Source organism: Heptranchias perlo, chromosome 23 (assembly GCF_035084215.1).
Source record: "Heptranchias perlo isolate sHepPer1 chromosome 23, sHepPer1.hap1, whole genome shotgun sequence".
Lineage (NCBI taxonomy): Eukaryota > Metazoa > Chordata > Chondrichthyes > Hexanchiformes > Hexanchidae > Heptranchias > Heptranchias perlo.
In genome coordinates, this window is record NC_090347.1 from 5,328,255 (window position 1) to 5,343,035 (window position 14,781).

At 45.2% G+C, this 14,781-nt stretch overlaps 1 long non-coding RNA gene across 1 annotated transcript in view; it reads left to right on the plus strand.

The window, feature by feature from the left end:
• Positions 1 to 2,261: 2,261 nt before the first annotated feature.
• The window catches only part of LOC137341353 (uncharacterized), a 25,697-nt gene continuing 13,177 nt past the window's right edge, over positions 2,262 to 14,781 (plus strand). The window contains exons 1-2 of the long non-coding RNA XR_010967010.1: positions 2,262 to 2,358; positions 11,915 to 12,049. This is a non-coding gene — a long non-coding RNA (uncharacterized lncRNA). The remainder of the gene's footprint in view (positions 2,359 to 11,914; positions 12,050 to 14,781) is intronic.

Genomic DNA, 14,781 nt, shown 5'->3' on the forward strand with positions numbered 1-14,781 from the left:
GGTGGTCACCCCGCAGCTTAAGAGAGTGCAGGCAGAGAGGGACTGGGTGACTGCCAGACAGGCAAGGAGGACCAGGCAGGTAGTGCAGGAGTCCCATGAGTGCATCTCACTCTCTTAACTGGTATTCAGTTGAGGGCGATGGTTCCTCTGCAGCCAGAGCCAAGTCCACAGCACCATGGGTGGCTCAGCTATACAGGGGAGGAGGAGGAGGAAGGTCAGGAGAGCAATAATGATAGGGGATTCTATAGTTAGGGGAGCAGGCAGGCACTTCTGCAGCCGCAGACGTGATTCCAGGATGATATGTTGCTTCCCTGGTGCCAGGGTCATGGATGTCACTGAGTGGCTGCAGAACATTCTGACGGGGGAGGGTGAACAGCCAGAGGTCGTGGTCCACATCGGTACCAATGATATTGGTAGAAAGAGGGATGAGGTCCTGTAGGCAGATTTTAGTGAGTTAGGAAAGAGATTAATAAGCAGGACCTCAAAGGTAGTAATCTCTGGATTACTCCCAGTGCCACACGCTAGCGAGTATAGAAATAGGAGGATAGAGCAGATGAATGCATGGCTGGAGAGTTAGTGCAGGAGGGAGGGCTTTAGATTCCTGGGGCATTGGGACCGGTTCTGGGGGAGGTGGGACCTGTACAAGCCGGAGGGTTGCATCTCAACAGGGCCGGGACCAATATCCTTGCAGGGAGTTTTACTAGTGCTGTTGGGGAGGGTTTAAACAAGCTTGGCAGGGGGTTGGGAGCCTGAGCATAGATTCAGAAGGGAGAGAAGCAGAGCTGGAAATGGAAGGCAGAAAATTAGTAAGTGAGTTTGGAAGGCAGAGGAAACAAAGGTTAGAAAATAGACATCAAAGGAGTTTGACAGTGCTTAATAGTATATACCTCAATACAAGGAGTCGAGTGAATAAAGCAGATGAGCTGAGGGCACAGATAGACACGTGGAAGTTTGATATCATAGCTATTACTGAAACATAGCTTAAAGAGGGGCAGGAATGACAGCTCAACATTCCTGGTTACAGGGTTTTCAGACGAGATAGAGAGGGGGGTGGCAATGTTAGTTAAAGAAACAATTACAGCTGTGAGGAGGGATGATATGTTAGAAGAATCATCAAATGAGGCCATATGGGTTGAGCTAAGGAACAAAAAAGGGGCAATCACTCAGCTGGGAGTGTACTATAGACCCCCAAACAGTCAGCGGGAGATAGAAGAACAAATATGTAGGCAAATTTCTGAGAAGTGCAAAAACAATAGGGCATTAATAGTAGGGGACTTTAACTACCCTAATATTAACTGGGATAGAATCAGTGTAAAAGGTATAGAGGGCACAGAATTCTTAAAGTGCATTTGGGAAAACTTTTTTAGCCAGTACGTAGCAAGCTCAACTAGAGAGGGGGCAGTTCTGGATTTAGTTTTAGAGAATGAGGCTGGGCAGGTGGAAGGAGTATCAGTGGGAGAGCATTTTGGTGGTAGTGATCATAATTCAGTTAGATTTAGCACAGTTATGGAAAAGGACAAAGATAGAACAGGAGTAAAAGTTCTCAATTGGGTAATGGCAAATTTTACTAAGCTGAGAAATGATTTAGGTAACAGCTACTTGAAGGTAAATCAGTGTCAGAGCAGTGGGAGGCATTCAAGGGGGAGATAGTGAGGGTTCAGAGCAAATATGTTCCCACGAAGAAAAAGTGTGGGAATGCCGAATCTAGAGCCCTGGATGTCAAGGAGCGGACAGGGTAAGATAAGGCAAAAAAGGGAAGCTTATGTCAGACACCGAGAGCTCAATACTGCAGAAAGCCTAGAGGAGTATAGAAAGTGCAGGGGTGAAATTAAAAAGGAAATTAGGAAAGCAAAGAGGGCATGAAAAAATACTGGCAAGTAAAATCAAGGAAAACCCAAAGATGTTTTATAAATACATAAAGAGCAAGAGGATAACTAAGGAAAAAGTAGGGCCTATTAGAGACCAAAAAGGTAAACTAAGTGTGGAGGCGGAAGATGTGGGTATGGTTCTTAATGAATACTTTGCAGCTGTCTTCACAAAAGAGAGGGACAATGCAGACATTGTAGTTAAGGAGGAGGAGTGTGGACTATTGGATGGGATAAATATAGTGAGAGAGGAAATATTAAGGGGATTAGCATCTTTGAAAGTAGATAAATCGCCAGGCCCGGATGAAATGTTTCCCAGGCTGTTAAGAGAAGCAAGGGAGGAAATAGCGGAGGCTCTGACCAACATTTTCCAATTCTCTCTGGGTACAGGTGTGGTGCTGGAAGATTGGAGGACTGCTAACGTCGTACGTTGTTGAAAAAGGGAGAAAAGGATAGACCGAGTAACTACAGGCCAGTCAGCCTAACATCGATGGTGGGCAAATTATTGGAAACAATTCTGAGGGACGGTAAAAATCATCATTTAGAAAGGCACAGATTAATCAAGGACAGTCAGCGCAGATTTGTGATGGGAAGGTTCTGTCTGACTAACTTGATAGAATTTTTTGAGGAGGCAACAAGGAGGGCTGATGAGGGTAGCACGTTTGATGTAGTCTACATGGATTTCAACAAGACTTTTGACAAGGTCCTACATGACAAACTGATCAGAAAAGTAAAAGCCCATGGGATCCAAGGGAAATATACAAACATACGAATTAAGAGCAGGAGTAGGCCATTCGGCCCCTCGAGCCTGCTCTGCCATTTGATAAGATCATGGCTGATCTGATTGTGACCTCAACCCTACTTTCTCATCTATCTATTATAACCCTTGACTCCCTTGTTAATCAGGAATCTATCCAGCTCAGCCTTAAAAATATTCAATGACCCTGCCTCCACCGCTCTCTGGGGAAGGGAGTTCCACAGACTCACGACCCTCAGAGAGAAAATATTTCTCCTCATCTTCGTCTTAAATGGGAGACCCCTTATTTTTAAACTGTGGCCCCTAGTTCTAGTCTCTCCCACAAGGGGAAACATCCCTTCAGCATCTACCCCTTCTAGTCCCCTCAGAATCTTATATGTTTCAATAAGATCACCTCTCATTCTTCGAAACTCCAGTGTATACAGACTCAACTTATCCAACCTTTCATCATAAGATACCCCCTCATCCCAGGAATCAGTCGAGTGAACCTTCTCTGAACCGCCTCCAAAGCAATTATGTCCCTTTCTTAAATAAGGAGACCAAAACTGCACACAGTATTCTAGATGTGGTCTCACCAATGCCCTGTACAACTGTAGCAAAACATCTCTACTTTTATATTCCATTCCCCTTGCAATAAATGACAACGTTCTATTTGCCTTCCTAATCATTTGCTGTACCTGCATACTAACTTTTTGTGATTCATGTACTAGGACACCCAGATCCCTCTGTACCTCAGAGTTCTGCAATCTCTCTCCATTTAAATAAAATACTGCTTTTCTATTCCTCCTGCCAAAGTGGACAAGTTCATATTGTCCCACATTATACTCCATCTGCCAAATTTTTGCCCACTCACTTAACCTATCTATATCCCCTTGCAGACTCTTTATGTCCTCTTCACAACTTACTTTCCTATCTACCTTTGTGTCATCAGCAAATTTAGCAACCTTATATTCGGTCCCTTCATCCAAGTCATTGATATAGATTGTAAATAGTTGAGGCCCAAGCACTGATCCCTGTGGCACTCCACTCTTTACATCTTGCCAACCTGAAAATGACCCATTTATGCCTACTCTCTCTTTCCTGTGAGCTAACCAATCCTTTATCCATGCTAATGTGTTACTCCCCACACCATGAGCTCTTATTTTGTGTATTAGCCTTTGATGTGGCACCTTGTCAAAAGCCTTCTGGAAATCCAAGTATACCACATCCACAATGGGAGACCCCTTATTTTTAAACTGTGGCGCCTAGTTCTAGTCTCTCCCACAAGGGGAAACATTCCCTCAGCATCTACCCCTTCTAGTCCCCTCAGGATCTTATATGTTTCAATAAGATCACCTCTCATTCTTCTAAACTCCAGTGTGTACAGGCCCAACTTGTCAAACCTTTCCTCATATCCTCCAGTTAAAAGGCACTGGTTTCATTAAAAAGGGTTTTGTAAACAACTGAAAATAGTTCTGCCAAATTCATAACAAGAAAATAACTTGCATTTATATAGCACCTTTCACAACCTCAGGACGTCCCAAAGCGCTTCACAACCAATTAAGCACTTTTTGAAGTGTAGTCACTGTTCTAATTTTTTTTTAATTAGTTCATGGGATGTGGGCGTCGCTGGCAAGGCCAGCATTTATTGCCCATCCCTAATTGCCCTTGAGAAGGTGGTGGTGAGCCGCCTTCTTGAACCGCTGCAGTCCGTGTGGTGAAGGTTCTCCCACAGTGCTGTTACGAAGGGAGTTCCAGGATTTTGACCCAGCGACGATGAAGGAACGGCGATATATTTCCAAGTCGGGATGGTGTGTGACTTGGAGGGGAACGTGCAGGTGGTGTTGTTCCCATGTGCCTGCTGCTCTTGTCCTTCTAGGTGGTAGAGATCGAGATCGTGAGTTTGGGAGATGCTGTCGAAGAAGCCTTGCCATCCTGTGGATGGTACACACTGCAGCCACAGTGCGCCGGTGGTGAAGGGAGTGAACGTTTAGGATGGTGGATGGGGTGCCAATCAAGCGGGCTGCTTTGTTCTGGATGGTGTCGAGCTTCTTGAGTGTTGTTGGAGCTGCACCCATCCACGCAAGTGGAGAGTATTCCGTCACACTCCTGACTTGTGCCTTGTGGATGGTGGAAAGGCTTTGGGGAGTCAGGAGGTGAGTCACTCACCGCAGAATACCCAGCCCCTGACCTGCTCTTGTAGCCACAGTATTTATTTGGCTGGTCCAGTTAAGTTTCTGGTCAACGGTGACCCCCAGGTTGTTGATGGTGGTGATTCGGCGATGGTAATGCCGTCGAATGTCAAGGGGAGGTGGTTAGACTCTGTCTTTTGGAGATAGTCATTGCCTGGCACTTGTCTGGTGCGAATGTTACTTGCCACTTATCAACCCAAGCTTGGATGTTGTCCAGGTCTTGCTGCATGCAGGCTTGGACTGCTTCATTATTTGAGGGGTTGCGAATGGAACTGAACACTGCAATCATCAGCGAGCATCCCCATTTCTGACCCTATGATGGAGGGAAGGTCATTGATGAAGCAGCTGAAGATGGTTGGGCCTAGGACACTGCCCTGAGAAACTCCTGCAGCAATGTCCTGGGGCTGAGATGATTGGCCTCCAACAACCAGAGGGGCAATTTTTTCACTCAAAGGGTGGTGAGTGTCTGGAACGAGCTGCCAGAGGCAGTAGTAGAGGCGGGTACAATTTTGTCTTTTAAAAAGCATGTGGACAGTTACATGGGTGAGATGGGTATAGAGGGATATGGGCCAAGTGCAGGCAATTGGGACTAGCTTAGTGGTATAAACTGGGCGACATGGACATGTTGGGCCGAAGGGCCTGTTTCCATGTTGTAACTTCTATGATTCTATAACCAGTACCATCTTCCTTTGTGCGAGGTATGACTCCAGCCACTGGAGGGCTTTCCCCCTGATTCCCATTGATTTCAATTTTACAAGGGCTCCTTGGTGCCACACTTGGTCAAATGCTGCCTTGATGTCAAGGGCAGTCACTCTCACCTCACCTCTGGAATTCAGCTCTTTTGTCCATGTTTGGACCAAGGCTGTAATGAGGTTTGGCGCCGAGTGGTCCTGGCGAAACCCAAACTGAGCATCGGTGAGCAGGTTATTGGTGAGTAAGTGCCGCTTGATAGCACTGTCGACGACACCTTCCATCACTTTGCTGATGATTGAGAGTAGACTGATGGGGCGACAATTGGCTGGAATAGATTTGTCCTGCTTTTTGTGGACAGGACATACCTGGGCAATTTTCCACATTGTCGGGTAGATGCCAGTGTTGTAGCTGTACTGGAACAGCTTGGCTAGAGGCGCAGCTAGTTGTGGAGCACAAGTCTTCAGCACCAGAGCTGGGATGTTGTTGGGGCCCATAGCCTTTGCTGTATCCAGTGCACTCAGCCATTTCTTGATATCACGTGAGTGAATCGAATTGGCTGAAGACTGGCTTCTGTGATCGTGGGGATATCGGGAGGAGGCCGAGATGGATCATCCACTCAGCACTTCTGGCTGAAGATGGATGCAAACGTTTCAGCCTTGTCTTTTGCACTCACATGCTGGACTCTGCCATCATTGAGGATGGGGATGTTCACAGAGCCTCCTCCTCCCGTTAGTTGTTTAATTGTCCACCACCATTCATGACTGGATGTGGCAGGACTGCAGAGCTTTGATCTGATCCGTTGGTTGTGGAATCGCTTAGCTCTGTCTATAGCATGTTGCTTCTGCTGTTTAGCATGCATGTAGTCCTGTGTTGTAGCTTCACCAGGTTGACACCTCATTTTTAGGTACGCCTGGTGCTGCTCCTGGCATGCTCTTCTACACTCCTCATTGAACCAGGGTTGATCCCCTAGCTTGTTGGTAATGGTAGAGTGAGGAATATGCCGGGCCATGAGGTTACCGATTGTGCTGGAATGCAATTCTGCTGCTGCTGATGGCCCACAGCACCTCATGGATGCCCAGTTTTGAGCTGCTAGATCTGTTCTGAATCTATCCCATTTAGCACGGTGGTAATGCCACACAACACGTTGGATGGTATCCTCAGTGCGAAGTCGGGACTTTGTCTCCACGAGGACTGTGCGGTGGTCACTCCTACCAATACTGTCATGGACAGATGCATCTGCGACAGGTAGATTGGCGAGAATGAGGTCAAGTAGGTTTTTCCCTCGTGTTGGTTCGCTCACCACCTGCCGCAGGCCCAGTCTGGCAGCTATGTCATTCAGGACTCGGCCAGCTCGGTCAGTCGTGGTGCTAACAAGCCACTCTTGTTGATGGACATTGAAGTCCCCCACCCAGAGTACATTCTGTGCCCTTGCTACCCTCAGTGCTTCCTCCAAGTGGTGATCAACATGGAGGAGGACCGATTCATCAGCTGAGGGAGGGCGGTAGGTGGTAATCAGCAGGAGGTTTCCTTGCCCATGTTTGACCTGATGCTGTGAGATCCAGAGTCAATGTTGAGGACTCCCAGGGCCACTCCCTCCTGACTGCATATCACTGCACCGCCACCTCTGGTCGGTCTGTCCTGCCAGTGGGATGGTGATGGAAGAGTGTGGGACGTTGGCTGAAAGGTATGATTCTGTGAGTATGGCTATGTCAGGCTGTTGATTGACTACTGTTTGGGACAACTCTCCCAACTTTGGCACAAGTCCCCAGATGTTAGTGAGGAGGACTTTGCAGGGTCGACTGGGCTTGGTTTGCCTTTGTAGTGTCCGGTGCCTAGTGGTCCATCCGGTTTTATTCTTATGACTTTTTTTAACGAGATTTTACAACTGAGTGGCTTGCTAGGCCATTTCAGAGGGCAATTAAGAATCAACCACATTGCTGTGGGTCTGGAGTCACATGTAGGCCAGACCAGGTAAGGACAGCAGGTTTCCTTCCCTAAAGGACATTAGTGAACCAGATGGGTTTTTACGACAATCCGGTAGATTCATGGCCACCATTACTGATACTAGTATTTTAATTCCAGATTTTATTTAATTAATTGAATTTAAATTCCTCAGCTGCCGTGGCAGGATTTAAACTCATGACTCCAGGTTATTAGTCCAGGCCTCTGGATTTACTAGTCCAGTGACATAACCACTATGCTACTGTACCTTAATGCAGGAAAGGCAGCAGCCAATTTGACCATAGCAAGGTCCCACAAACAGCATTGAGATAATGACCAAATAATCTGTTTTAGTGGTGTTGGTTGAGGGATAAATGTTGGCTACGACACCAGGAGAGCTCCCCTACTCTTCAAAATAGTGCCATGGGATCTTTTATATCCACCTGAGAGGGCGGACAGCACCTACCAACAGTGCAGCACTCCCCCAGTATCGCACTGGGAGCGTCAGCGATTTTGTGCTCAAATCTCTGTAGTTGGACTTGAACCCACAACCGTCTGACTCAGAGGTGAGCGTGCCATCAACTAAGCCACAGCTAACACTTTGAATATTAATTGAGCACAAGCTCTCTCACTCAGGTCACATGGGACTGCTTGTGTGGGAAATGGAAAACTTCACAGTGGAGGTGGGCTAATGTTGAAATAAAGAAAGGTTAGTGGGGAGAGAAGAGGGAGCCTTACTCTACATCTGGCACTGTTGCACCTGAGCTGGGAGAGCTCACTGCTGAGACTGGGTGCCCAGAGTGGAAATATATCCTGTCCCCCAGCACAAATATCCCTCACTTTATAATCAGCACAAAAAATCATAGCCGCTTGTAATGGTTTTATTTTCAAAGCAGACCCTGATTGATCCTCATTTTAATGCAGTGCAATTCCAGCAATGGATCGGTAGTTTGTGACCAATTCATGATGTTTCTGAGAGATTGGACTATATAAATAGAATTTGAAACTATATGTATAGTGCTGTGTAGGTAAAGGCTCATTTATGTGTCAGATCCCGTTGAAACCTTTTGAAATCCAAAATATTCTGCAGATTTGAATTTGGACTCTTTAGCCAGGGCAACCTCCATCATCTCCCTGATAGACGACCCATTCAGTGCAACTCTTAACAAGTCTGGCTCAGTTACTGCACAGCAGGGCTAAATAAAAAGATAAGATGGCCAGGTCCAAGCTGAGAGCAGATCTCCCAAGTGAAAGGGAAAAGCGTAGAGCAGCGGAAAGAAAGTGTACTTTAGGCACGACAGATAAAATAAAAACTAGAAGGCGTAAGGCGATTAACCCAGCATCAAAGCTGTGGCAGGGGGTTGGGAACCTGAGCAGGGAGACGGAGGAAAGCGCGTCAGGAAGGGACGGAAGGTATGGAGTAAAAGGTAAAGTGTTAAAAAAGGAAAAAGCAGGAACTAAGTGTCACAAAACACATTTGAAAGTTCTTTATCTGAATGCACGTAGCATTCGTAACAAAATGGACGAGTTAACGGCACAAATAACTACGTGTGGGTATGATCTTGTGGCCATTACAGAAACATGGCTGCAGGGTGACAACGACTGGGAATTAAATATGCCAGGGTATTTAACAATCAGGAAGGACAGGCAGGAAGGAAGGGGAGGTGGGGTGGCTATGTTAATAAAGGAAGGAATCACTGTAATACAGAGAAATGATATTGGGACAAAGGATCAGGATAATGAAACAGTTTGGGTAGAGATAAGGAATAATAAGGGGAAAAAAACACTAGTAGGCGTAGTATATAGGCCTCCTAATAGTTGCAACTCTGCTGGAAGAAGTATTAATCAGGAAATAGTCGGGGCATGTAATAAGGGAACAGCTATAATTATGGGGGATTTTAACTATCATATCAACTGGACAAATCAAATTGGGCAGGGCAGCCTTGAGGAAGAGTTTATTGAGTGTATTAGGGATGGATTTCTTGAGCAGCATGTAACTGATCCTACAAGGGGGCAAGCAACCTTGGACCTGGTCCTGTGTAATGAGCCAGGATTCATTAATAATGTCCTAGTTAAGGATCCCCTTGGAACGAGTGACCATAACTTGGTTACATTCCGTATCCAATTAGGGGGTGAGAAGGTTTGTTCTCAAACAAGCGTACTGAGCTTGAATAAAGGAGACTATGATGGTATGAGAGCGGAATTGATTAAAGTGGACTGGGAAAATAGATTAAAGGGTAAGACGGTACATGAGCAGTGGTGTTCATTTAAGGAGTTATTTTACAACTTTCAAAAAATATATATTCCACTGAGGAAAAAAGGGTGTAAAAGAAATGACAGCCATCCGTGACTAAGTAAAGAAATTAAGGATAGTATCCGACTAAAAACAAGGACATATAAGGTAGCCAAACTTAGTGGGAGGATAGAAGATTGGGAAGTCTTCAAAAGACAGCAAAAAGTAACGAAAGGATTGATTAAGAAAGGGAAGATAGATTATGAAAATAAATTAGCAAAAAATATAAAAACAGATAGCAAGAGTTTCTACAGTTATATAAAAAGAAAAAGGGTGGCTAAGGCAAACGTAGATCCCTTAGAGGATGAGACCGGGAAATTAATGGTGGGAAACAAGGAGATGGCAAAAATGTTGAACAAATATTTTGTTTCAGTCTTTATGGTAGAGGACACGAAGAATATCCCAACACTGGACAAACAGGGGGCTCTCGGGGGGGAGGAGCTAAATACGATTAAAATCACTAAGGAATTGGTACTCAGTAAATTAATGGGACTCAAGGCGGATAAATCCCCTGGATCTGATAGCTTACATCCTAGGGTCTTGAGGGAAGTGGCAGTAGGGATTGTGGATGCTTTGGTAATAATTTTCCAAAATTCTCTGGACTTGGCTAAGGTCCCGGCAGATTGGAAAACTGCTAATGTAACGCCCTTATTTAAAAAGGGTGGTAGGCAGAAGGCTGGAAATTATAGACCAGTTAGCCTAACATCTGTGGTGGGTAACATTTTGGAGTCTATTATTAAGGAGACAGTAGCGGAACATTTGGATAAACATAATTTAATAGGACAAAGTCAGCATGGCTTTACGAAGGGGAAGTCACGTCTGACAAATTTGCTTGAGTTCTTTGAGGACATAACGTACAGGGTGGATAAAGGGGAACCAGTGGATGTAGTGTATTTAGACTTCCAGAAGGCATTCGACAAGGTGCCACATAAAAGATTACTGCTCAAGATAAAGAATCACTGGATTGGGGGTAATATTCTGGCATGGGTGGAGGATTGGTTATCTAACAGGAAGCAGAGAGTTGGGATAAATGGTTCATTCTCAGACTGGCAACCAGTAGCCAGTGGTGTTCCGCAGGGGTCGGTGCTGGGTCCCCAACTCTTTACAATCTATATTAACGATTTGGAGGAGGGGACCGAGTGTAACATATCAAAGTTTGCAGATGATACAAAGATGGGAGGGAAAGTAGAGAGTGAGGAGGACATAAAAAACCTACAAGGGGATATAGACAGGCTGGGTGAGTGGGCGGAGATTTGGCAGATGCAATACAATATTGGAAAATGTGAGGTTATGCACTTTGGCAGGAAAAATCAGAGAGCAAGTTATTATCTTAATGGCGAGAAACTGGAAAGTACTGCAGTACAAAGGGATCTGGGGGTCCTAGTGCAAGAAAATCAAAAAGTTAGTATGCAGGTGCAGCAGGTGATCAAGAAGGCCAACGGAATGTTGGCTTTTATTGCTAGGGGGATAGAATATAAAAACAGGGAGGTATTGCTGCAGTTATATAAGGTATTGGTGAGACCGCGCCTGGAATACTGCATACAGTTTTGTTAAGAAAAGACATACTTGCTCTCGAGGCAGTACAAAGAAGGTTCACTCGGTTAATCCCGGGGATGAGGGGGCGGACATATGAGGAGAGGTTGAGTAGATTGGGACTCTACTCATTGGAGTTCAGAAGAATGAGAGGCGATCTTATTGAAACATATAAGATTGTGAAGGGGCTTGATCGGATGGATGCGGTAAGGATGTTCCCAAGGGTGGGTGAAACTAGAACTAGGGGGCATAATCTTAGAATAAGGGGCTGCTCTTTCAAAACTGAGATGAGGAGAAACTTCTTCACTCAGAGGGTAGTAGGTCTGTGGAATTTGCTGCCCCAGGAAGCTGTGGAAGCTACATCATTAAATAAATTTAAAACAGAAATAGACAGTTTCCTAGAAGTAAAGGGAATTAGGGGTTACGGGGAGCGGGCAGGAAATTGGACATGAATTTAGATTTGAGGTTAGGATCAAATCAGCCATGATCTTATTGAATGGCGGAGCAGGCTCGAGGGGCCAATTGGCCTACTCCTGCTCCTATTTCTTATGTTCTTATGGAGGGTGGAAGTGCTGTGTCCCCTCATGAATTGTATGTGTTAATGAAAACCGATAGTCAAGAAGCAAAAGATAAATACTGTGATCCTGGGATTAATCCCCAGGCTCTCGGATCTTTCTCACCCCACACAGGCCCAGCCTCAATCCCACCGGTGCAGTTTGTTTTTCAAAGTACAGGAAGTGGTGAACCTTATCCCTGACTACCTGGACAATGTGAGGAATCCCATAGAAGTTATCCAGTAAGTAGTAGTGTTTAGAAAATTTTCTTGTAGTCTACATTAGAAGGGATTATGGCCTTGCAGATCAAAAGCAAAATACTGCGGACACTGGAAATCTGAAATAAAAACAGAAAATGCTGAAAATCTGAAATAAAAACAGAAAATGCTGGAAATAGAAATGGAATCTGTGGAGAATGAAACAGAGTTAACATTTCAGGTCGATGAGCTTCCGTCAGATATCACAGGCTGTTGGATCCCTACTTGCTTGCAGTAGTTCCTTGATTCAAGATCTCCTTTTGGGAGTCCATGGATCTCCCCATAAAAAGGAGAGTTCCTTTTGAAAGTCATTGGCCCAACGTTCGGTGTGTTTGATACATGGACACGTGCCGTGAAATGGGATGGCACATCTTCACACCGTGACTCCTAACACACTCAACCCAGACCTCTGCCAGGTCCAGTGGTTGGAAGTGCAGAGCAGAGGGAGTGGGAGCACACTCTGAATCTCGAGTGGACCGCCTACTGTCAGGCTTATGGGTTCTGGAAGGAGCCATTGGGCTGGGGAAACTGTAGATTGGATGGAGCGGAAAGAAAGAAAAAAACACGAGGGCAAATATAAATTTAGAAAAAGTCACTGCTGTTGTGAACCGCAATTCCAGTTACAATAAATAACTGCCCACACAGTCATTTTTACAGCATGGACTGACTCAATCAGGTCCAGAAGTTGTGGGTTATTCCAAGCGCGTGGAAGGTTTAAGTGTGGGGGTAGGGCAATAGGACAGTTGGAAGACATGATAAGATCATCACTGGTTATTAAACGAGGGGCATAATCAAAGGGTTGAGGAAACCCACGCAGGCATGGGAGAATCGTAGCCATTCAAAGGAACTTATTCTGTCACCACAAAGCTTCACTCTTGACATTAAGGTCTGTTCAAAGAGGGAGTCTCGCAATCAGGGCCCCTTTAAGCACCATCAGCCTGTTAAAGGGGATGCATTGTATATTGAATTTCCCCACAAACCAAAGGGGAGATTTCTCCTGCAGGCGTCTTCTCCTGTGACATCATAAAGTTCAACCACAGTGACCTCGTGAATGAGGAGCATTACCCGCAATCCCACTGTCACGATATCACAGCTGGGGAATGGAACAATTTCCTATTTCAGGAGCCCAGTGTCAGGGTCCCAGCAGTCCCAGGTTAGAGTTAAATGCAGTGTAAAAGCTCCCTCTACCTTGGCCAACATCATGCCTCATTGCTGAGCTCAGACCAGTCTGAAGGTTTGAAGAGGGCTGAATTTCCTCAGAGCTTTTTTCCCTCGCTGTACCTTTGGTGGAAGTTCAGTGGGAACCCCACTTACACACATAATAAACCCCACCAGAGAAAACTCACCCCCTTTGACATTGTTCCTCTGGACTGTTTGAGTAAAAGAACAATGCTGCCCTCTGTTGGAAGTTTCAGCTCGTTGCAGTGCTTCAGTGTGAAGCCCATGATTCCTGGGGCCCTCCCTGTGAACCCATTGTCAGCTATTGTTAAATTACTCAATAATACTTACAACCCACCATGTAATGTGCATACAATCACATTTATCTTTATTTTCTAAAATTCCTGTCAATACATTGACTGCGAAGGAATGAAATGTTTGGTGCAGGATCGGGGTGGGGGGTGTGTATAGAGGGCGACTGATCTGCTACCACTCATTATGTGCCCCCGTCAAAACTGGATTGTACCCCCATTGTTACAGACAGGGTCTTGGTTTAACGTCCACATCCGAGATGATGGCACCTCCAACAGTGCAGCACTCCCTCGGTGCTGCATTGAAGTGTCAGCCTAGATTATGTGCTCAAGTCCCTGGAGTGGGGTTTGAACCCACAACCTTCTGACTCAGAGGTGAGCGTGCCGCCCACTGAGCCACAGCTGACAGCGAACTAATTAATGGGAAGTAGAAAAAAATTCTTAGAAGAAATTAAATAACGAGCCAAGCGATCAGCAGGCGTGAGGAGAGCTCTCCCATTTATTTCTCTAACAGATTTACGTTTTTGTCTGAAATCTGTTTAATCTTTTCATATATAAAGAAATCTGGCAAGAATGAGGAGAAGCGTCCTAACATTTTGAAAAGGTCAAAATGAATATTATTAACTGATTGAAGTATGTATTCAAATGATTGAAGGGGGGGGATAGAATAAAGGTAGGGGAAAAAAGGAGATGGAGAAATACTTTAATTTAGAAGGGAAGAAATGGTGAATAATTGATAGGCGCTCAGTGCCCAAAGGTAATTTCAGCAGCTCACACTATCTCACAAAGACATTTAGTAGTGATTGAGATCAAAGTGTTGGAAGCCCCTGCTGCTAAGCTGAAAGGCAAAACTCACTGCTGTTCTCCTGCGCTCCTAATAATATCATCTTTATGCAGCTAATAAACTGCACACTTCAGTCAAACTATATCATTACAGAGGACTTAGGGAGCTAATAATTTAAAAGCACAGAAAAAGCCTTTGTTCTTCACTTTGAACCAAACAACATACTGTTGAATGAGGGGGAACATCAAAGGTTTGTCGCTATTACCACAGTGGCTAAGGCATCAGGCTGCAGAGCCTGGGCCTTAGCTCCTGTCTAAGATTAAAGATAGGGGATTATCAGCCCATGGGCAGTACCTGCTCTTTTCATTTTATATTAGTTACTGTCAGCGCACAGGATGGTTCACTAATCAATTAATTTTCTTGTAAGATAGACGCAAGTGAATTAAACTTTTTTTGCCCCTTCA